The following is a 21,103-nucleotide window of genomic DNA, read 5'->3' on the forward strand; positions in this document are numbered from 1 at the left end:
GGTGATGGCTGTTGACTTTGAAAAGGCGTTTGATCGCGTGTCTCATGTGTTTCTATTTGAGGTTTTGCGTAGAATGGGTTTTCCGGAGAAATTTGTGCGTGCCGTGAGAGGATTGTATGGGGAGGTGGTGAGTGAATTTCTGGTGAATGGGTTTTTGAGTGAGAAAGTGTGTATTAGGTCTGGTGTGAGGCAAGGTTGTCCCATGTCACCGGTATTATTTGTGTGTGTGATTGAGCCACAGCTGTGTATGATTCGGAAAGAGAAAGTGGTGCGTGGTTTGTTAGTGCCAGGGAGTGGTGGAATGACTGTGAAAGTCTTAGGATATATGGATGATGTAGTAGTGGTGAGTGAGAGTGTGGCCTCTATGGAGAGAGTAAAATTGTTGTTGAATTTTTTTTGTGGCGCGTCAGCGTTTCGTGTGAATTGGAACAAATGCATGTTTAAATGTTTTGGTGACAATAGGATTAAGATGGATGGTGTGGCTGGTGTGGATGGTGCAATTAAAGTGTTGGGAGTTTTTTTTAATGATGATTTGAAAGGTTATGAGAGTTGGGATGAATGTGGTGAGCGGATTGTGCGGAAGATGAATTTTTGGAAGTTACGTTCTTTGTCTTTGGTAGGGAAGGTTCTTATTATTAAGGCTGTTATTCTCCCTATTTTGCTTTATGTTTCTTGTATTTTTCCAGTGCCCTATAGGAAAATTAAAAAAGTGGAGAAACTAATTTTTGTGTTTTTTTGGGGCAGTAGGATGGAAAGACTTAAGAGAGAGATTTTGTTTAAGCAATATTTGTATGGGGGACTGAAGTTTCCGAATATTGAAGTGTTTCTAACATTGCATTTTATTAAGACTACGGTCATTTTGATTGGGAAGAATAATAAAGGGGCATTTATGTGTAAGTATTTGGCTGGATGGATGCTGTATGGTCTGAATTGGGTGAAGCGTGATAAGAATGTGCCTGTTGCTTTTAAGTGTCCTGAGTGGTATGGTTTGATTGAGAAGTTTGTGAGGAAGAATGATTTGTTAGCAGTTGCAATGAAAGACTTTACGTTTGTTAAGAAGGTGATGGGGAAGATGTGTGTGAATGAGTGTGAGAGTAATGTGGTGGGATTGCGTTCTATGGAAGTTGCGCGGGTATGGAAGAAGTTAAGCATTCAAGGTGTGTCGAATAGACAGCGAGATATAGTATGGATGGGCCTTCATAATATTTTGCCAGTGAGGGATTTTCAGAAGAAAAGAGATCTCATAAGATCTGCAGTATGTCCAAGGGATGGTTGTGGAGCGAATGAGACGGTGAGGCACCTTATGTGGGATTGTAATTTTGCGTATGATGTGTGGAAAGGTGTGGGTGGACTGTGTAAAGGGGTTGCTGGTGTGAAGTTTATTGATTGGAGAGTGGCTATGTTTGGTTTTGGTGCTAGTCGTCGTGGCCTAGAAAGGATGATGTGGTTTATTATGGTGTGTGTGCAGGAGAGCTTATGGGATGTGAGAAATTTGTGTGTGTTTAAAAGAGTAAATTTAACAGTAAATGATTGTATTAGGTTGATCTTAGCAAGACTATATGTAATCTATTTGTGGGATACAAGAGAAGGTGGTGGTGGTGGAACAGATTCTGAAGGTGTGTGGAAATACCTTAAGTGGCAGGATATGGTTAAATACCGTTGATATTTTTTCTGGAAATTTCTCTGGCATAGGATTACTTGTTTGTATTTTTGTTGAATAATACTTTAATAAAGAAACCACAATGATGTTTATGAAGTGGCAGTATAACTTATGACGAAGTCTGGTTAACTGTTTGCTTATATCTAAACCTGAGTGGTTTTAAAAAAAAAAAAAAAAAAAAAAAAAAAAAAAATCTGTTCTTATCAGTTTAATATCTGATACGTCCCCTATCTGGGGACCATATATTAAATGGATTTTTAGAACAGGGAGATGGAAAAAGAGCTTGCTCTGTCCACTCCACGCATTGACCTGGTATTGCAGTATCTCCAGGACCGGTGCACCCCTTCTTTAATGCAGTTTCTAAAATCAGAAAGAAGTGAATTCAATGTTTTTTGTTCATTTTGCTTGTTTGTCGGATTTTGGGATGGACTCTTTGGCTTTGCTTTTCTTCTCCTCATTGGATTTTTCATGCTCAAAGTTGCAGAAGCCAGATTACAAGCTCATTTTGGTTCAACTTCAGCAACTGTGCATTGCATTGCCATGTAATGTGATGCAATGCTATCTTTCTAGCTCTCCCTTTTTACTACCTTTTGGATAAACAGACATATTAGGCAAGCATTTTGGAGCTTTCACCTAAATAACTACAGGTGGTGAGATAAGCTGCACAATATAATTGACCTTTCAGTATATTGTTGCACACACACCATCTATTTAGCAAATGCCCTTGTTATCAACAGCAGCCTTTTAAACTCACCTGAGCTAACAGGTATGTGCGCTGGTTACTCTGCTGCGCTTAAAATTTCTTTTTTGGTTTGCTACAATGCCTTTTCTGAAACGTTGTCTCCTTCTGCTGGAACACTGACTTCTTTCATTTAATGCCTGCAGACTATAAAAGAGAACCCAACCCAAAAAGTTTGGTTGATTAGTCTGTGGCATTCTGTTAAACTGTTGCTTATGGCGGTCTCTGTGAGCTTCTCAGCGACATTCAGCCAGCCAGGTATCCAGCCTGCAGTAGATGGAATGTGGCAATGGAACGCTGGCTGCGCGTGTCATAATAGGCTCTGAGCCTTTATATACCTGTGCACAGCAGCAGCCACCTTCAGTCTGCTGCTGGACAGCCAGCAGCAGCAGCAGCAGGAGAGGTATGTAATCAGGAGCCCTCCTGCTAAGGGTAGACAGCTGCTCGTTCCACCCCACCCCCCGCCTTAATTGGTTCTCCTCCCTTCCAACGGTGTTGAGGCGGGTGGGAACAGCAGGGGGTGAAGGTGCTGTGTTTAAAGAGGTGGAGTTATGCAGATCTAAAACGCGTGGATTGCAGCAGCAGCAAGCCGAAAAGTGCAGGCATGTAAGGGATCTAGAGGTTGACAACATGTCTTCTTAACGGGAGTCCAGGAGCTCATCTCCACAAATGGACTTTTCAGGATCCTTGGGTGGCTCCGTAGTTTGAAACCAATTCTGGTTATCGCTTCTCGGCCTTTTGGCTAAGATCAAGTGTAGTATCTGTTCTTATCAGTTTAATATCTGATACGTCCCCTATCTGGGGACCATATATTAAATGGATTTTTAGAACAGGGAGATGGAAAAAGAGCTTGCTCTGTCCACTCCACGCATTGACCTGGTATTGCAGTATCTCCAGGACCGGTGCACCCCTTCTTTAATGCAGTTTCTAAAATCAGAAAGAATTGAATTCAATGTTTTTTGTTCATTTTGCTTGTTTGTCGGATTTTGGGATGGACTCTTTGGCTTTGCTTTTCTTCTCCTCATTGGATTTTTCATGTTCAAAGTTGCAGAAGCCAGATTACAAGCTCATTTTGGTTCAACTTCAGCAACTGTGCATTGCATTGCCATGTAATGTGATGCAATGCTATCTTTCTAGCTCTCCCTTTTTACTTCCTTTTGGATAAACAGACATATTAGGCAAGCATTTTGGAGCTTTCACCTAAATAACTACAGGTGGTGAGATAAGCTGCACAATATAATTGACCTTTCAGTATATTGTTGCACACACACCATCTATTTAGCAAATGCCCTTGCTATCAACAGCAGCCTTTTAAACTCACCTGAGCTAACAGGTATGTGCGCTGGTTACTCTGCTGCGCTTAAAATTTCTTTTTTGGTTTGCTACAATGCCTTTTCTGAAACGTTGTCTCCCTCTGCTGGAACACTGACTTCTTTCATTTAATGCCTGCAGACTATAAAAGAGAACCCAACCCAAAAAGTTTGGTTGACTAGTCTGTGGCATTCTGTTAAACTGTTGCTTATGGCGGTCTCTGTGAGCTTCTCAGCGACATTCAGCCAGCCAGGTATCCTGCCTGCAGTAGATGGAATGTGGCAATGGAACGCTGGCTGCGCGTGTCATAATAGGCTCTGAGCCTTTATATACCTGTGCACAGCAGCAGCCACCTTCAGTCTGCTGCTGGACAGCCAGCAGCAGCAGCAGCAGGAGAGGTATGTAATCAGGAGCCCTCCTGCTAAGGGTAGACAGCTGCTCGTTCCACCCCACCCCTCGCCTTAATTGGTTCTCCTCCCTTCCAATGGTGTTGAGGCGGGTGGGAACAGCAGGGGGTGAAGGTGCTGTGTTTAAAGAGGTGGAGTTATGCAGATCTAAAACGCGTGGATTGCAGCAGCAGCAAGCCGAAAAGTGCAGGCATGTAAGGGATCTAGAGGTTGACAACATGTCTTCTTAACGGGAGTCCAGGAGCTCATCTCCACAAATGGACTTTTCAGGATCCTTGGGTGGCTCCGTAGTTTGAAACCAATTCTGGTTATCGCTTCTCGGCCTTTTGGCTAAGATCAAGTGTAGTATCTGTTCTTATCAGTTTAATATCTGATACGTCCCCTATCTGGGGACCATATATTAAATGGATTTTTAGAACAGGGAGATGGAAAAAGAGCTTGCTCTGTCCACTCCACGCATTGACCTGGTATTGCAGTATCTCCAGGACCGGTGCACCCCTTCTTTAATGCAGTTTCTAAAATCAGAAAGAATTGAATTCAATGTTTTTTGTTCATTTTGCTTGTTTGTCGGATTTTGGGATGGACTCTTTGGCTTTGCTTTTCTTCTCCTCATTGGATTTTTCATGTTCAAAGTTGCAGAAGCCAGATTACAAGCTCATTTTGGTTCAACTTCAGCAACTGTGCATTGCATTGCCATGTAATGTGATGCAATGCTATCTTTCTAGCTCTCCCTTTTTACTTCCTTTTGGATAAACAGACATATTAGGCAAGCATTTTGGAGCTTTCACCTAAATAACTACAGGTGGTGAGATAAGCTGCACAATATAATTGACCTTTCAGTATATTGTTGCACACACACCATCTATTTAGCAAATGCCCTTGTTATCAACAGCAGCCTTTTAAACTCACCTGAGCTAACAGGTATGTGCGCTGGTTACTCTGCTGCGCTTAAAATTTCTTTTTTGGTTTGCTACAATGCCTTTTCTGAAACGTTGTCTCCTTCTGCTGGAACACTGACTTCTTTCATTTAATGCCTGCAGACTATAAAAGAGAACCCAACCCAAAAAGTTTGGTTGATTAGTCTGTGGCATTCTGTTAAACTGTTGCTTATGGCGGTCTCTGTGAGCTTCTCAGCGACATTCAGCCAGCCAGGTATCCTGCCTGCAGTAGATGGAATGTGGCAATGGAACGCTGGCTGCGCGTGTCATAATAGGCTCTGAGCCTTTATATACCTGTGCACAGCAGCAGCCACCTTCAGTCTGCTGCTGGACAGCCAGCAGCAGCAGCAGCAGGAGAGGTATGTAATCAGGAGCCCTCCTGCTAAGGGTAGACAGCTGCTCGTTCCACCCCACCCCCTGCCTTAATTGGTTCTCCTCCCTTCCAACGGTGTTGAGGCGGGTGGGAACAGCAGGGGGTGAAGGTGCTGTGTTTAAAGAGGTGGAGTTATGCAGATCTAAAACGCGTGGATTGCAGCAGCAGCAAGCCGAAAAGTGCAGGCATGTAAGGGATCTAGAGGTTGACAACATGTCTTCTTAACGGGAGTCCAGGAGCTCATCTCCACAAATGGACTTTTCAGGATCCTTGGGTGGCTCCGTAGTTTGAAACCAATTCTGGTTATCGCTTCTCGGCCTTTTGGCTAAGATCAAGTGTAGTATCTGTTCTTATCAGTTTAATATCTGATACGTCCCCTATCTGGGGACCATATATTAAATGGATTTTTAGAACAGGGAGATGGAAAAAGAGCTTGCTCTGTCCACTCCACGCATTGACCTGGTATTGCAGTATCTCCAGGACCGGTGCACCCCTTCTTTAATGCAGTTTCTAAAATCAGAAAGAATTGAATTCAATGTTTTTTGTTCATTTTGCTTGTTTGTCGGATTTTGGGATGGACTCTTTGGCTTTGCTTTTCTTCTCCTCATTGGATTTTTCATGTTCAAAGTTGCAGAAGCCAGATTACAAGCTCATTTTGGTTCAACTTCAGCAACTGTGCATTGCATTGCCATGTAATGTGATGCAATGCTATCTTTCTAGCTCTCCCTTTTTACTTCCTTTTGGATAAACAGACATATTAGGCAAGCATTTTGGAGCTTTCACCTAAATAACTACAGGTGGTGAGATAAGCTGCACAATATAATTGACCTTTCAGTATATTGTTGCACACACACCATCTATTTAGCAAATGCCCTTGTTATCAACAGCAGCCTTTTAAACTCACCTGAGCTAACAGGTATGTGCGCTGGTTACTCTGCTGCGCTTAAAATTTCTTTTTTGGTTTGCTACAATGCCTTTTCTGAAACGTTGTCTCCTTCTGCTGGAACACTGACTTCTTTCATTTAATGCCTGCAGACTATAAAAGAGAACCCAACCCAAAAAGTTTGGTTGATTAGTCTGTGGCATTCTGTTAAACTGTTGCTTATGGCGGTCTCTGTGAGCTTCTCAGCGACATTCAGCCAGCCAGGTATCCTGCCTGCAGTAGATGGAATGTGGCAATGGAACGCTGGCTGCGCGTGTCATAATAGGCTCTGAGCCTTTATATACCTGTGCACAGCAGCAGCCACCTTCAGTCTGCTGCTGGACAGCCAGCAGCAGCAGCAGCAGGAGAGGTATGTAATCAGGAGCCCTCCTGCTAAGGGTAGACAGCTGCTCGTTCCACCCCACCCCCCGCCTTAATTGGTTCTCCTCCCTTCCAACGGTGTTGAGGCGGGTGGGAACAGCAGGGGGTGAAGGTGCTGTGTTTAAAGAGGTGGAGTTATGCAGATCTAAAACGCGTGGATTGCAGCAGCAGCAAGCCGAAAAGTGCAGGCATGTAAGGGATCTAGAGGTTGACAACATGTCTTCTTAACGGGAGTCCAGGAGCTCATCTCCACAAATGGACTTTTCAGGATCCTTGGGTGGCTCCGTAGTTTGAAACCAATTCTGGTTATCGCTTCTCGGCCTTTTGGCTAAGATCAAGTGTAGTATCTGTTCTTATCAGTTTAATATCTGATACGTCCCCTATCTGGGGACCATATATTAAATGGATTTTTAGAACAGGGAGATGGAAAAAGAGCTTGCTCTGTCCACTCCACGCATTGACCTGGTATTGCAGTATCTCCAGGACCGGTGCACCCCTTCTTTAATGCAGTTTCTAAAATCAGAAAGAATTGAATTCAATGTTTTTTGTTCATTTTGCTTGTTTGTCGGATTTGGGGATGGACTCTTTGGCTTTGCTTTTCTTCTCCTCATTGGATTTTTCATGTTCAAAGTTGCAGAAGCCAGATTACAAGCTCATTTTGGTTCAACTTCAGCAACTGTGCATTGCATTGCCATGTAATGTGATGCAATGCTATCTTTCTAGCTCTCCCTTTTTACTTCCTTTTGGATAAACAGACATATTAGGCAAGCATTTTGGAGCTTTCACCTAAATAACTACAGGTGGTGAGATAAGCTGCACAATATAATTGACCTTTCAGTATATTGTTGCACACACACCATCTATTTAGCAAATGCCCTTGTTATCAACAGCAGCCTTTTAAACTCACCTGAGCTAACAGGTATGTGCGCTGGTTACTCTGCTGCGCTTAAAATTTATTTTTTGGTTTGCTACAATGCCTTTTCTGAAACGTTGTCTCCTTCTGCTGGAACACTGACTTCTTTCATTTAATGCCTGCAGACTATAAAAGAGAACCCAACCCAAAAAGTTTGGTTGATTAGTCTGTGGCATTCTGTTAAGCTGTTGCTTATGGCGGTCTCTGTGAGCTTCTCAGCGACATTCAGCCAGCCAGGTATCCTGCCTGCAGTAGATGGAATGTGGCAATGGAACGCTGGCTGCGCGTGTCATAATAGGCTCTGAGCCTTTATATACCTGTGCACAGCAGCAGCCACCTTCAGTCTGCTGCTGGACAGCCAGCAGCAGCAGCAGCAGGAGAGGTATGTAATCAGGAGCCCTCCTGCTAAGGGTAGACAGCTGCTCGTTCCACCCCACCCCCCGCCTTAATTGGTTCTCCTCCCTTCCAACGGTGTTGAGGCGGGTGGGAACAGCAGGGGGTGAAGGTGCTGTGTTTAAAGAGGTGGAGTTATGCAGATCTAAAACGCGTGGATTGCAGCAGCAGCAAGCCGAAAAGTGCAGGCATGTAAGGGATCTAGAGGTTGACAACATGTCTTCTTAACGGGAGTCCAGGAGCTCATCTCCACAAATGGACTTTTCAGGATCCTTGGGTGGCTCCGTAGTTTGAAACCAATTCTGGTTATCGCTTCTCGGCCTTTTGGCTAAGATCAAGTGTAGTATCTGTTCTTATCAGTTTAATATCTGATACGTCCCCTATCTGGGGACCATATATTAAATGGATTTTTAGAACAGGGAGATGGAAAAAGAGCTTGCTCTGTCCACTCCACGCATTGACCTGGTATTGCAGTATCTCCAGGACCGGTGCACCCCTTCTTTAATGCAGTTTCTAAAATCAGAAAGAATTGAATTCAATGTTTTTTGTTCATTTTGCTTGTTTGTCGGATTTGGGGATGGACTCTTTGGCTTTGCTTTTCTTCTCCTCATTGGATTTTTCATGTTCAAAGTTGCAGAAGCCAGATTACAAGCTCATTTTGGTTCAACTTCAGCAACTGTGCATTGCATTGCCATGTAATGTGATGCAATGCTATCTTTCTAGCTCTCCCTTTTTACTTCCTTTTGGATAAACAGACATATTAGGCAAGCATTTTGGAGCTTTCACCTAAATAACTACAGGTGGTGAGATAAGCTGCACAATATAATTGACCTTTCAGTATATTGTTGCACACACACCATCTATTTAGCAAATGCCCTTGTTATCAACAGCAGCCTTTTAAACTCACCTGAGCTAACAGGTATGTGCGCTGGTTACTCTGCTGCGCATAAAATTTCTTTTTTGGTTTGCTACAATGCCTTTTCTGAAACGTTGTCTCCTTCTGCTGGAACACTGACTTCTTTCATTTAATGCCTGCAGACTATAAAAGAGAACCCAACCCAAAAAGTTTGGTTGATTAGTCTGTGGCATTCTGTTAAGCTGTTGCTTATGGCGGTCTCTGTGAGCTTCTCAGCGACATTCAGCCAGCCAGGTATCCTGCCTGCAGTAGATGGAATGTGGCAATGGAACGCTGGCTGCGCGTGTCATAATAGGCTCTGAGCCTTTATATACCTGTGCACAGCAGCAGCCACCTTCAGTCTGCTGCTGGACAGCCAGCAGCAGCAGCAGCAGGAGAGGTATGTAATCAGGAGCCCTCCTGCTAAGGGTAGACAGCTGCTCGTTCCACCCCACCCCCCGCCTTAATTGGTTCTCCTCCCTTCCAACGGTGTTGAGGCGGGTGGGAACAGCAGGGGGTGAAGGTGCTGTGTTTAAAGAGGTGGAGTTATGCAGATCTAAAACGCGTGGATTGCAGCAGCAGCAAGCCGAAAAGTGCAGGCATGTAAGGGATCTAGAGGTTGACAACATGTCTTCTTAACGGGAGTCCAGGAGCTCATCTCCACAAATGGACTTTTCAGGATCCTTGGGTGGCTCCGTAGTTTGAAACCAATTCTGGTTATCGCTTCTCGGCCTTTTGGCTAAGATCAAGTGTAGTATCTGTTCTTATCAGTTTAATATCTGATACGTCCCCTATCTGGGGACCATATATTAAATGGATTTTTAGAACAGGGAGATGGAAAAAGAGCTTGCTCTGTCCACTCCACGCATTGACCTGGTATTGCAGTATCTCCAGGACCGGTGCACCCCTTCTTTAATGCAGTTTCTAAAATCAGAAAGAATTGAATTCAATGTTTTTTGTTCATTTTGCTTGTTTGTCGGATTTGGGGATGGACTCTTTGGCTTTGCTTTTCTTCTCCTCATTGGATTTTTCATGTTCAAAGTTGCAGAATCCAGATTACAAGCTCATTTTGGTTCAACTTCAGCAACTGTGCATTGCATTGCCATGTAATGTGATGCAATGCTATCTTTCTAGCTCTCCCTTTTTACTTCCTTTTGGATAAACAGACATATTAGGCAAGCATTTTGGAGCTTTCACCTAAATAACTACAGGTGGTGAGATAAGCTGCACAATATAATTGACCTTTCAGTATATTGTTGCACACACACCATCTATTTAGCAAATGCCCTTGTTATCAACAGCAGCCTTTTAAACTCACCTGAGCTAACAGGTATGTGCGCTGGTTACTCTGCTGCGCATAAAATTTCTTTTTTGGTTTGCTACAATGCCTTTTCTGAAACGTTGTCTCCTTCTGCTGGAACACTGACTTCTTTCATTTAATGCCTGCAGACTATAAAAGAGAACCCAACCCAAAAAGTTTGGTTGATTAGTCTGTGGCATTCTGTTAAACTGTTGCTTATGGCGGTCTCTGTGAGCTTCTCAGCGACATTCAGCCAGCCAGGTATCCTGCCTGCAGTAGATGGAATGTGGCAATGGAACGCTGGCTGCGCGTGTCATAATAGGCTCTGAGCCTTTATATACCTGTGCACAGCAGCAGCCACCTTCAGTCTGCTGCTGGACAGCCAGCAGCAGCAGCAGCAGGAGAGGTATGTAATCAGGAGCCCTCCTGCTAAGGGTAGACAGCTGCTCGTTCCACCCCACCCCCCGCCTTAATTGGTTCTCCTCCCTTCCAACGGTGTTGAGGCGGGTGGGAACAGCAGGGGGTGAAGGTGCTGTGTTTAAAGAGGTGGAGTTATGCAGATCTAAAACGCGTGGATTGCAGCAGCAGCAAGCCGAAAAGTGCAGGCATGTAAGGGATCTAGAGGTTGACAACATGTCTTCTTAACGGGAGTCCAGGAGCTCATCTCCACAAATGGACTTTTCAGGATCCTTGGGTGGCTCCGTAGTTTGAAACCAATTCTGGTTATCGCTTCTCGGCCTTTTGGCTAAGATCAAGTGTAGTATCTGTTCTTATCAGTTTAATATCTGATACGTCCCCTATCTGGGGACCATATATTAAATGGATTTTTAGAACAGGGAGATGGAAAAAGAGCTTGCTCTGTCCACTCCACGCATTGACCTGGTATTGCAGTATCTCCAGGACCGGTGCACCCCTTCTTTAATGCAGTTTCTAAAATCAGAAAGAATTGAATTCAATGTTTTTTGTTCATTTTGCTTGTTTGTCGGATTTGGGGATGGACTCTTTGGCTTTGCTTTTCTTCTCCTCATTGGATTTTTCATGTTCAAAGTTGCAGAAGCCAGATTACAAGCTCATTTTGGTTCAACTTCAGCAACTGTGCATTGCATTGCCATGTAATGTGATGCAATGCTATCTTTCTAGCTCTCCCTTTTTACTTCCTTTTGGATAAACAGACATATTAGGCAAGCATTTTGGAGCTTTCACCTAAATAACTACAGGTGGTGAGATAAGCTGCACAATATAATTGACCTTTCAGTATATTGTTGCACACACACCATCTATTTAGCAAATGCCCTTGTTATCAACAGCAGCCTTTTAAACTCACCTGAGCTAACAGGTATGTGCGCTGGTTACTCTGCTGCGCTTAAAATTTCTTTTTTGGTTTGCTACAATGCCTTTTCTGAAACGTTGTCTCCTTCTGCTGGAACACTGACTTCTTTCATTTAATGCCTGCAGACTATAAAAGAGAACCCAACCCAAAAAGTTTGGTTGATTAGTCTGTGGTATTCTGTTAAACTGTTGCTTATGGCGGTCTCTGTGAGCTTCTCAGCGACATTCAGCCAGCCAGGTATCCTGCCTGCAGTAGATGGAATGTGGCAATGGAACGCTGGCTGCGCGTGTCATAATAGGCTCTGAGCCTTTATATACCTGTGCACAGCAGCAGCCACCTTCAGTCTGCTGCTGGACAGCCAGCAGCAGCAGCAGCAGGAGAGGTATGTAATCAGGAGCCCTCCTGCTAAGGGTAGACAGCTGCTCGTTCCACCCCACCCCCCGCCTTAATTGGTTCTCCTCCCTTCCAACGGTGTTGAGGCGGGTGGGAACAGCAGGGGGTGAAGGTGCTGTGTTTAAAGAGGTGGAGTTATGCAGATCTAAAACGCGTGGATTGCAGCAGCAGCAAGCCGAAAAGTGCAGGCATGTAAGGGATCTAGAGGTTGACAACATGTCTTCTTAACGGGAGTCCAGGAGCTCATCTCCACAAATGGACTTTTCAGGATCCTTGGGTGGCTCCGTAGTTTGAAACCAATTCTGGTTATCGCTTCTCGGCCTTTTGGCTAAGATCAAGTGTAGTATCTGTTCTTATCAGTTTAATATCTGATACGTCCCCTATCTGGGGACCATATATTAAATGGATTTTTAGAACAGGGAGATGGAAAAAGAGCTTGCTCTGTCCACTCCACGCATTGACCTGGTATTGCAGTATCTCCAGGACCGGTGCACCCCTTCTTTAATGCAGTTTCTAAAATCAGAAAGAATTGAATTCAATGTTTTTTGTTCATTTTGCTTGTTTGTCGGATTTGGGGATGGACTCTTTGGCTTTGCTTTTCTTCTCCTCATTGGATTTTTCATGTTCAAAGTTGCAGAAGCCAGATTACAAGCTCATTTTGGTTCAACTTCAGCAACTGTGCATTGCATTGCCATGTAATGTGATGCAATGCTATCTTTCTAGCTCTCCCTTTTTACTTCCTTTTGGATAAACAGACATATTAGGCAAGCATTTTGGAGCTTTCACCTAAATAACTACAGGTGGTGAGATAAGCTGCACAATATAATTGACCTTTCAGTATATTGTTGCACACACACCATCTATTTAGCAAATGCCCTTGTTATCAACAGCAGCCTTTTAAACTCACCTGAGCTAACAGGTATGTGCGCTGGTTACTCTGCTGCGCTTAAAATTTCTTTTTTGGTTTGCTACAATGCCTTTTCTGAAACGTTGTCTCCTTCTGCTGGAACACTGACTTCTTTCATTTAATGCCTGCAGACTATAAAAGAGAACCCAACCCAAAAAGTTTGGTTGATTAGTCTGTGGCATTCTGTTAAACTGTTGCTTATGGCGGTCTCTGTGAGCTTCTCAGCGACATTCAGCCAGCCAGGTATCCTGCCTGCAGTAGATGGAATGTGGCAATGGAACGCTGGCTGCGCGTGTCATAATAGGCTCTGAGCCTTTATATACCTGTGCACAGCAGCAGCCACCTTCAGTCTGCTGCTGGACAGCCAGCAGCAGCAGCAGCAGGAGAGGTATGTAATCAGGAGCCCTCCTGCTAAGGGTAGACAGCTGCTCGTTCCACCCCACCCCCCGCCTTAATTGGTTCTCCTCCCTTCCAACGGTGTTGAGGCGGGTGGGAACAGCAGGGGGTGAAGGTGCTGTGTTTAAAGAGGTGGAGTTATGCAGATCTAAAACGCGTGGATTGCAGCAGCAGCAAGCCGAAAAGTGCAGGCATGTAAGGGATCTAGAGGTTGACAACATGTCTTCTTAACGGGAGTCCAGGAGCTCATCTCCACAAATGGACTTTTCAGGATCCTTGGGTGGCTCCGTAGTTTGAAACCAATTCTGGTTATCGCTTCTCGGCCTTTTGGCTAAGATCAAGTGTAGTATCTGTTCTTATCAGTTTAATATCTGATACGTCCCCTATCTGGGGACCATATATTAAATGGATTTTTAGAACAGGGAGATGGAAAAAGAGCTTGCTCTGTCCACTCCACGCATTGACCTGGTATTGCAGTATCTCCAGGACCGGTGCACCCCTTCTTTAATGCAGTTTCTAAAATCAGAATGAATTGAATTCAATGTTTTTTGTTCATTTTGCTTGTTTGTCGGATTTGGGGATGGACTCTTTGGCTTTGCTTTTCTTCTCCTCATTGGATTTTTCATGTTCAAAGTTGCAGAAGCCAGATTACAAGCTCATTTTGGTTCAACTTCAGCAACTGTGCATTGCATTGCCATGTAATGTGATGCAATGCTATCTTTCTAGCTCTCCTTTTTACTTCCTTTTGGATAAACAGACATATTAGGCAAGCATTTTGGAGCTTTCACCTAAATAACTACAGGTGGTGAGATAAGCTGCACAATATAATTGACCTTTCAGTATATTGTTGCACACACACCATCTATTTAGCAAATGCCCTTGTTATCAACAGCAGCCTTTTAAACTCACCTGAGCTAACAGGTATGTGCGCTGGTTACTCTGCTGCGCTTAAAATTTCTTTTTTGGTTTGCTACAATGCCTTTTCTGAAACGTTGTCTCCTTCTGCTGGAACACTGACTTCTTTCATTTAATGCCTGCAGACTATAAAAGAGAACCCAACCCAAAAAGTTTGGTTGATTAGTCTGTGGCATTCTGTTAAACTGTTGCTTATGGCGGTCTCTGTGAGCTTCTCAGCGACATTCAGCCAGCCAGGTATCCTGCCTGCAGTAGATGGAATGTGGCAATGGAACGCTGGCTGCGCGTGTCATAATAGGCTCTGAGCCTTTATATACCTGTGCACAGCAGCAGCCACCTTCAGTCTGCTGCTGGACAGCCAGCAGCAGCAGCAGCAGGAGAGGTATGTAATCAGGAGCCCTCCTGCTAAGGGTAGACAGCTGCTCGTTCCACCCCACCCCCCACCTTAATTGGTTCTCCTCCCTTCCAACGGTGTTGAGGCGGGTGGGAACAGCAGGGGGTGAAGGTGCTGTGTTTAAAGAGGTGGAGTTATGCAGATCTAAAACGCGTGGATTGCAGCAGCAGCAAGCCGAAAAGTGCAGGCATGTAAGGGATCTAGAGGTTGACAACATGTCTTCTTAACGGGAGTCCAGGAGCTCATCTCCACAAATGGACTTTTCAGGATCCTTGGGTGGCTCCGTAGTTTGAAACCAATTCTGGTTATCGCTTCTCGGCCTTTTGGCTAAGATCAAGTGTAGTATCTGTTCTTATCAGTTTAATATCTGATACGTCCCCTATCTGGGGACCATATATTAAATGGATTTTTAGAACAGGGAGATGGAAAAAGAGCTTGCTCTGTCCACTCCACGCATTGACCTGGTATTGCAGTATCTCCAGGACCGGTGCACCCCTTCTTTAATGCAGTTTCTAAAATCAGAAAGAATTGAATTCAATGTTTTTTGTTCATTTTGCTTGTTTGTCGGATTTTGGGATGGACTCTTTGGCTTTGCTTTTCTTCTCCTCATTGGATTTTTCATGTTCAAAGTTGCAGAAGCCAGATTACAAGCTCATTTTGGTTCAACTTCAGCAACTGTGCATTGCATTGCCATGTAATGTGATGCAATGCTATCTTTCTAGCTCTCCCTTTTTACTTCCTTTTGGATAAACAGACATTTTAGGCAAGCATTTTGGAGCTTTCACCTAAATAACTACAGGTGGTGAGATAAGCTGCACAATATAATTGACCTTTCAGTATATTGTTGCACACACACCATCTATTTAGCAAATGCCCTTGTTATCAACAGCAGCCTTTTAAACTCACCTGAGCTAACAGGTATGTGCGCTGGTTACTCTGCTGCGCTTAAAATTTCTTTTTTGGTTTGCTACAATGCCTTTTCTGAAACGTTGTCTCCTTCTGCTGGAACACTGACTTCTTTCATTTAATGCCTGCAGACTATAAAAGAGAACCCAACCCAAAAAGTTTGGTTGATTAGTCTGTGGCATTCTGTTAAACTGTTGCTTATGGCGGTCTCTGTGAGCTTCTCAGCGACATTCAGCCAGCCAGGTATCCTGCCTGCAGTAGATGGAATGTGGAAATGGAACGCTGGCTGCGCGTGTCATAATAGGCTCTGAGCCTTTATATACCTGTGCACAGCAGCAGCCACCTTCAGTCTGCTGCTGGACAGCCAGCAGCAGCAGCAGCAGGAGAGGTATGTAATCAGGAGCCCTCCTGCTAAGGGTAGACAGCTGCTCGTTCCACCCCACCCCCCGCCTTAATTGGTTCTCCTCCCTTCCAACGGTGTTGAGGCGGGTGGGAACAGCAGGGGGTGAAGGTGCTGTGTTTAAAGAGGTGGAGTTATGCAGATCTAAAACGCGTGGATTGCAGCAGCAGCAAGCCGAAAAGTGCAGGCATGTAAGGGATCTAGAGGTTGACAACATGTCTTCTTAACGGGAGTCCAGGAGCTCATCTCCACAAATGGACTTTTCAGGATCCTTGGGTGGCTCCGTAGTTTGAAACCAATTCTGGTTATCGCTTCTCGGCCTTTTGGCTAAGATCAAGTGTAGTATCTGTTCTTATCAGTTTAATATCTGATACGTCCCCTATCTGGGGACCATATATTAAATGGATTTTTAGAACAGGGAGATGGAAAAATAGCTTGCTCTGTCCACTCCACGCATTGACCTGGTATTGCAGTATCTCCAGGACCGGTGCACCCCTTCTTTAATGCAGTTTCTAAAATCAGAAAGAATTGAATTCAATGTTTTTTGTTCATTTTGCTTGTTTGTCGGATTTTGGGATGGACTCTTTGGCTTTGCTTTTCTTCTCCTCATTGGATTTTTCATGTTCAAAGTTGCAGAAGCCAGATTACAAGCTCATTTTGGTTCAACTTCAGCAACTGTGCATTGCATTGCCATGTAATGTGATGCAATGCTATCTTTCTAGCTCTCCCTTTTTACTTCCTTTTGGATAAACAGACATATTAGGCAAGCATTTTGGAGCTTTCACCTAAATAACTACAGGTGGTGAGATAAGCTGCACAATATAATTGACCTTTCAGTATATTGTTGCACACACACCATCTATTTAGCAAATGCCCTTGTTATCAACAGCAGCCTTTTAAACTCACCTGAGCTAACAGGTATGTGCGCTGGTTACTCTGCTGCGCTTAAAATTTCTTTTTTGGTTTGCTACAATGCCTTTTCTGAAACGTTGTCTCCTTCTGCTGGAACACTGACTTCTTTCATTTAATGCCTGCAGACTATAAAAGAGAACCCAACCCAAAAAGTTTGGTTGATTAGTCTGTGGCATTCTGTTAAACTGTTGCTTATGGCGGTCTCTGTGAGCTTCTCAGCGACATTCAGCCAGCCAGGTATCCTGCCTGCAGTAGATGGAATGTGGCAATGGAACGCTGGCTGCGCGTGTCATAATAGGCTCTGAGCCTTTATATACCTGTGCACAGCAGCAGCCACCTTCAGTCTGCTGCTGGACAGCCAGCAGCAGCAGCAGCAGGAGAGGTATGTAATCAGGAGCCCTCCTGCTAAGGGTAGACAGCTGCTCGTTCCACCCCACCCCCCGCCTTAATTGGTTCTCCTCCCTTCCAACGGTGTTGAGGCGGGTGGGAACAGCAGGGGGTGAAGGTGCTGTGTTTAAAGAGGTGGAGTTATGCAGATCTAAAACGCGTGGATTGCAGCAGCAGCAAGCCGAAAAGTGCAGGCATGTAAGGGATCTAGAGGTTGACAACATGTCTTCTTAACGGGAGTCCAGGAGCTCATCTCCACAAATGGACTTTTCAGGATCCTTGGGTGGCTCCGTAGTTTGAACCAATTCTGGTTATCGCTTCTCGGCCTTTTGGCTAAGATCAAGTGTAGTATCTGTTCTTATCAGTTTAATATCTGATACGTCCCCTATCTGGGGACCATATATTAAATGGATTTTTAGAACAGGGAGATGGAAAAAGAGCTTGCTCTGTCCACTCCACGCATTGACCTGGTATTGCAGTATCTCCAGGACCGGTGCACCCCTTCTTTAATGCAGTTTCTAAAATCAGAAAGAATTGAATTCAATGTTTTTTGTTCATTTTGCTTGTTTGTCGGATTTTGGGATGGACTCTTTGGCTTTGCTTTTCTTCTCCTCATTGGATTTTTCATGTTCAAAGTTGCAGAAGCCAGATTACAAGCTCATTTTGGTTCAACTTCAGCAACTGTGCATTGCATTGCCATGTAATGTGATGCAATGCTATCTTTCTAGCTCTCCCTTTTTACTTCCTTTTGGATAAACAGACATTTTAGGCAAGCATTTTGGAGCTTTCACCTAAATAACTACAGGTGGTGAGATAAGCTGCACAATATAATTGACCTTTCAGTATATTGTTGCACACACACCATCTATTTAGCAAATGCCCTTGTTATCAACAGCAGCCTTTTAAACTCACCTGAGCTAACAGGTATGTGCGCTGGTTACTCTGCTGCGCTTAAAATTTCTTTTTTGGTTTGCTACAATGCCTTTTCTGAAACGTTGTCTCCTTCTGCTGGAACACTGACTTCTTTCATTTAATGCCTGCAGACTATAAAAGAGAACCCAACCCAAAAAGTTTGGTTGATTAGTCTGTGGCATTCTGTTAAACTGTTGCTTATGGCGGTCTCTGTGAGCTTCTCAGCGACATTCAGCCAGCCAGGTATCCTGCCTGCAGTAGATGGAATGTGGCAATGGAACGCTGGCTGCGCGTGTCATAATAGGCTCTGAGCCTTTATATACCTGTGCACAGCAGCAGCCACCTTCAGTCTGCTGCTGGACAGCCAGCAGCAGCAGCAGCAGGAGAGGTATGTAATCAGGAGCCCTCCTGCTAAGGGTAGACAGCTGCTCGTTCCACCCCACCCCCCGCCTTAATTGGTTCTCCTCCCTTCCAACGGTGTTGAGGCGGGTGGGAACAGCAGGGGGTGAAGGTGCTGTGTTTAAAGAGGTGGAGTTATGCAGATCTAAAACGCGTGGATTGCAGCAGCAGCAAGCCGAAAAGTGCAGGCATGTAAGGGATCTAGAGGTTGACAACATGTCTTCTTAACGGGAGTCCAGGAGCTCATCTCCACAAATGGACTTTTCAGGATCCTTGGGTGGCTCCGTAGTTTGAAACCAATTCTGGTTATCGCTTCTCGGCCTTTTGGCTAAGATCAAGTGTAGTATCTGTTCTTATCAGTTTAATATCTGATACGTCCCCTATCTGGGGACCATATATTAAATGGATTTTTAGAACAGGGAGATGGAAAAAGAGCTTGCTCTGTCCACTCCACGCATTGACCTGGTATTGCAGTATCTCCAGGACCGGTGTACCCCTTCTTTAATGCAGTTTCTAAAATCAGAAAGAATTGAATTCAATGTTTTTTGTTCATTTTGCTTGTTTGTCGGATTTTGGGATGGACTCTTTGGCTTTGCTTTTCTTCTCCTCATTGGATTTTTCATGTTCAAAGTTGCAGAAGCCAGATTACAAGCTCATTTTGGTTCAACTTCAGCAACTGTGCATTGCATTGCCATGTAATGTGATGCAATGCTATCTTTCTAGCTCTCCCTTTTTACTTCCTTTTGGATAAACAGACATATTAGGCAAGCATTTTGGAGCTTTCACCTAAATAACTACAGGTGGTGAGATAAGCTGCACAATATAATTGACCTTTCAGTATATTGTTGCACACACACCATCTATTTAGCAAATGCCCTTGTTATCAACAGCAGCCTTTTAAACTCACCTGAGCTAACAGGTATGTGCGCTGGTTACTCTGCTGCGCTTAAAATTTCTTTTTTGGTTTGCTACAATGCCTTTTCTGAAACGTTGTCTCCTTCTGCTGGAACACTGACTTCTTTCATTTAATGCCTGCAGACTATAAAAGAGAACCCAACCCAAAAAGTTTGGTTGATTAGTCTGTGGCATTCTGTTAAACTGTTGCTTATGGCGGTCTCTGTGAGCTTCTCAGCGACATTCAGCCAGCCAGGTATCCTGCCTGCAGTAGATGGAATGTGGCAATGGAACGCTGGCTGCGCATGTCATAATAGGCTCTGAGCCTTTATATACCTGTGCACAGCAGCAGCCACCTTCAGTCTGCTGCTGGACAGCCAGCAGCAGCAGCAGCAGGAGAGGTATGTAATCAGGAGCCCTCCTGCTAAGGGTAGACAGCTGCTCGTTCCACCCCACCCCCCGCCTTAATTGGTTCTCCTCCCTTCCAACGGTGTTGAGGCGGGTGGGAACAGCAGGGGGTGAAGGTGCTGTGTTTAAAGAGGTGGAGTTATGCAGATCTAAAACGCGTGGATTGCAGCAGCAGCAAGCCGAAAAGTGCAGGCATGTAAGGGATCTAGAGGTTGACAACATGTCTTCTTAACGGGAGTCCAGGAGCTCATCTCCACAAATGGACTTTTCAGGATCCTTGGGTGGCTCCGTAGTTTGAAACCAATTCTGGTTATCGCTTCTCGGCCTTTTGGCTAAGATCAAGTGTAGTATCTGTTCTTATCAGTTTAATATCTGATACGTCCCCTATCTGGGGACCATATATTAAATGGATTTTTAGAACAGGGAGATGGAAAAATAGCTTGCTCTGTCCACTCCACGCATTGACCTGGTATTGCAGTATCTCCAGGACCGGTGCACCCCTTCTTTAATGCAGTTTCTAAAATCAGAAAGAATTGAATTCAATGTTTTTTGTTCATTTTGCTTGTTTGTCGGATTTTGGGATGGACTCTTTGGCTTTGCTTTTCTTCTCCTCATTGGATTTTTCATGTTCAAAGTTGCAGAAGCCAGATTACAAGCTCATTTTGGTTCAACTTCAGCAACTGTGCATTGCATTGCCATGTAATGTGATGCAATGCTATCTTTCTAGCTCTCCCTTTTTACTTCCTTTTGGATAAACAGACATATTAGGCAAGCATTTTGGAGCTTTCACCTAAATAACTACAGGTGGTGAGATAAGCTGCACAATATAATTGACCTTTCAGTATATTGTTGCACACACACCATCTATTTAGCAAATGCCCTTGTTATCAACAGCAGCCTTTTAAACTCACCTGAGCTAACAGGTATGTGCGCTGGTTACTCTGCTGCGCTTAAAATTTCTTTTTTGGTTTGCTACAATGCCTTTTCTGAAACGTTGTCTCCTTCTGCTGGAACACTGACTTCTTTCATTTAATGCCTGCAGACTATAAAAGAGAACCCAACCCAAAAAGTTTGGTTGATTAGTCTGTGGCATTCTGTTAAACTGTTGCTTATGGCGGTCTCTGTGAGCTTCTCAGCGACATTCAGCCAGCCAGGTATCCTGCCTGCAGTAGATGGAATGTGGCAATGGAACGCTGGCTGCGCGTGTCATAATAGGCTCTGAGCCTTTATATACCTGTGCACAGCAGCAGCCACCTTCAGTCTGCTGCTGGACAGCCCCCAGCAGCAGCAGCAGGAGAGGTATGTAATCAGGAGCCCT

The 21,103-nt window shown here is 44.3% G+C and overlaps 14 non-coding genes and 1 pseudogene across 14 annotated transcripts; all 15 read left to right on the plus strand.

Moving 5' to 3' along the window:
* The first annotated feature begins 1,785 nt into the window (after positions 1 to 1,785).
* On the plus strand, positions 1,786 to 2,006 carry LOC141206308 (U2 spliceosomal RNA; annotated as a pseudogene).
* A 1,115-nt stretch (positions 2,007 to 3,121) lies between these two features.
* Positions 3,122 to 3,312, plus strand: LOC141205889 (U2 spliceosomal RNA). Its single transcript, XR_012276561.1, has one exon. It is a non-coding gene; the product is annotated as a U2 spliceosomal RNA (small nuclear RNA).
* A 1,115-nt stretch (positions 3,313 to 4,427) lies between these two features.
* LOC141205890 (U2 spliceosomal RNA) lies at positions 4,428 to 4,618 on the plus strand. Its single transcript, XR_012276562.1, has one exon. It is a non-coding gene; the product is annotated as a U2 spliceosomal RNA (small nuclear RNA).
* Positions 4,619 to 5,733: 1,115 nt separating this feature from the next.
* Positions 5,734 to 5,924, plus strand: LOC141205891 (U2 spliceosomal RNA). Its single transcript, XR_012276563.1, has one exon. It is a non-coding gene; the product is annotated as a U2 spliceosomal RNA (small nuclear RNA).
* A 1,115-nt stretch (positions 5,925 to 7,039) lies between these two features.
* Positions 7,040 to 7,230, plus strand: LOC141205892 (U2 spliceosomal RNA). Its single transcript, XR_012276564.1, has one exon. It is a non-coding gene; the product is annotated as a U2 spliceosomal RNA (small nuclear RNA).
* Positions 7,231 to 8,345: 1,115 nt separating this feature from the next.
* Positions 8,346 to 8,536, plus strand: LOC141205893 (U2 spliceosomal RNA). The gene has a single exon (XR_012276565.1). It is a non-coding gene; the product is annotated as a U2 spliceosomal RNA (small nuclear RNA).
* Positions 8,537 to 9,651: 1,115 nt separating this feature from the next.
* On the plus strand, positions 9,652 to 9,842 carry LOC141205894 (U2 spliceosomal RNA). The gene has a single exon (XR_012276566.1). It is a non-coding gene; the product is annotated as a U2 spliceosomal RNA (small nuclear RNA).
* Positions 9,843 to 10,957: 1,115 nt separating this feature from the next.
* Positions 10,958 to 11,148, plus strand: LOC141205895 (U2 spliceosomal RNA). The gene has a single exon (XR_012276567.1). It is a non-coding gene; the product is annotated as a U2 spliceosomal RNA (small nuclear RNA).
* Positions 11,149 to 12,263: 1,115 nt separating this feature from the next.
* LOC141205896 (U2 spliceosomal RNA) lies at positions 12,264 to 12,454 on the plus strand. The gene has a single exon (XR_012276568.1). It is a non-coding gene; the product is annotated as a U2 spliceosomal RNA (small nuclear RNA).
* A 1,115-nt stretch (positions 12,455 to 13,569) lies between these two features.
* LOC141205897 (U2 spliceosomal RNA) lies at positions 13,570 to 13,760 on the plus strand. The gene has a single exon (XR_012276569.1). It is a non-coding gene; the product is annotated as a U2 spliceosomal RNA (small nuclear RNA).
* Positions 13,761 to 14,874: 1,114 nt separating this feature from the next.
* On the plus strand, positions 14,875 to 15,065 carry LOC141205898 (U2 spliceosomal RNA). Its single transcript, XR_012276570.1, has one exon. It is a non-coding gene; the product is annotated as a U2 spliceosomal RNA (small nuclear RNA).
* Positions 15,066 to 16,180: 1,115 nt separating this feature from the next.
* Positions 16,181 to 16,371, plus strand: LOC141206098 (U2 spliceosomal RNA). The gene has a single exon (XR_012276764.1). It is a non-coding gene; the product is annotated as a U2 spliceosomal RNA (small nuclear RNA).
* A 1,114-nt stretch (positions 16,372 to 17,485) lies between these two features.
* Positions 17,486 to 17,676, plus strand: LOC141205900 (U2 spliceosomal RNA). The gene has a single exon (XR_012276572.1). It is a non-coding gene; the product is annotated as a U2 spliceosomal RNA (small nuclear RNA).
* A 1,115-nt stretch (positions 17,677 to 18,791) lies between these two features.
* LOC141206050 (U2 spliceosomal RNA) lies at positions 18,792 to 18,982 on the plus strand. The gene has a single exon (XR_012276716.1). It is a non-coding gene; the product is annotated as a U2 spliceosomal RNA (small nuclear RNA).
* Positions 18,983 to 20,097: 1,115 nt separating this feature from the next.
* LOC141206099 (U2 spliceosomal RNA) lies at positions 20,098 to 20,288 on the plus strand. The gene has a single exon (XR_012276765.1). It is a non-coding gene; the product is annotated as a U2 spliceosomal RNA (small nuclear RNA).
* The last annotated feature ends 815 nt before the right edge of the window (positions 20,289 to 21,103 follow it).

The sequence above is a fragment of the Phyllobates terribilis genome, unplaced genomic scaffold (genome assembly GCF_046119375.1).
Source record: "Phyllobates terribilis strain yellow unplaced genomic scaffold, ASM4611937v1 Scaffold_142__1_contigs__length_4687701, whole genome shotgun sequence".
Classification (NCBI taxonomy): Eukaryota; Metazoa; Chordata; class Amphibia; order Anura; family Dendrobatidae; genus Phyllobates; species Phyllobates terribilis.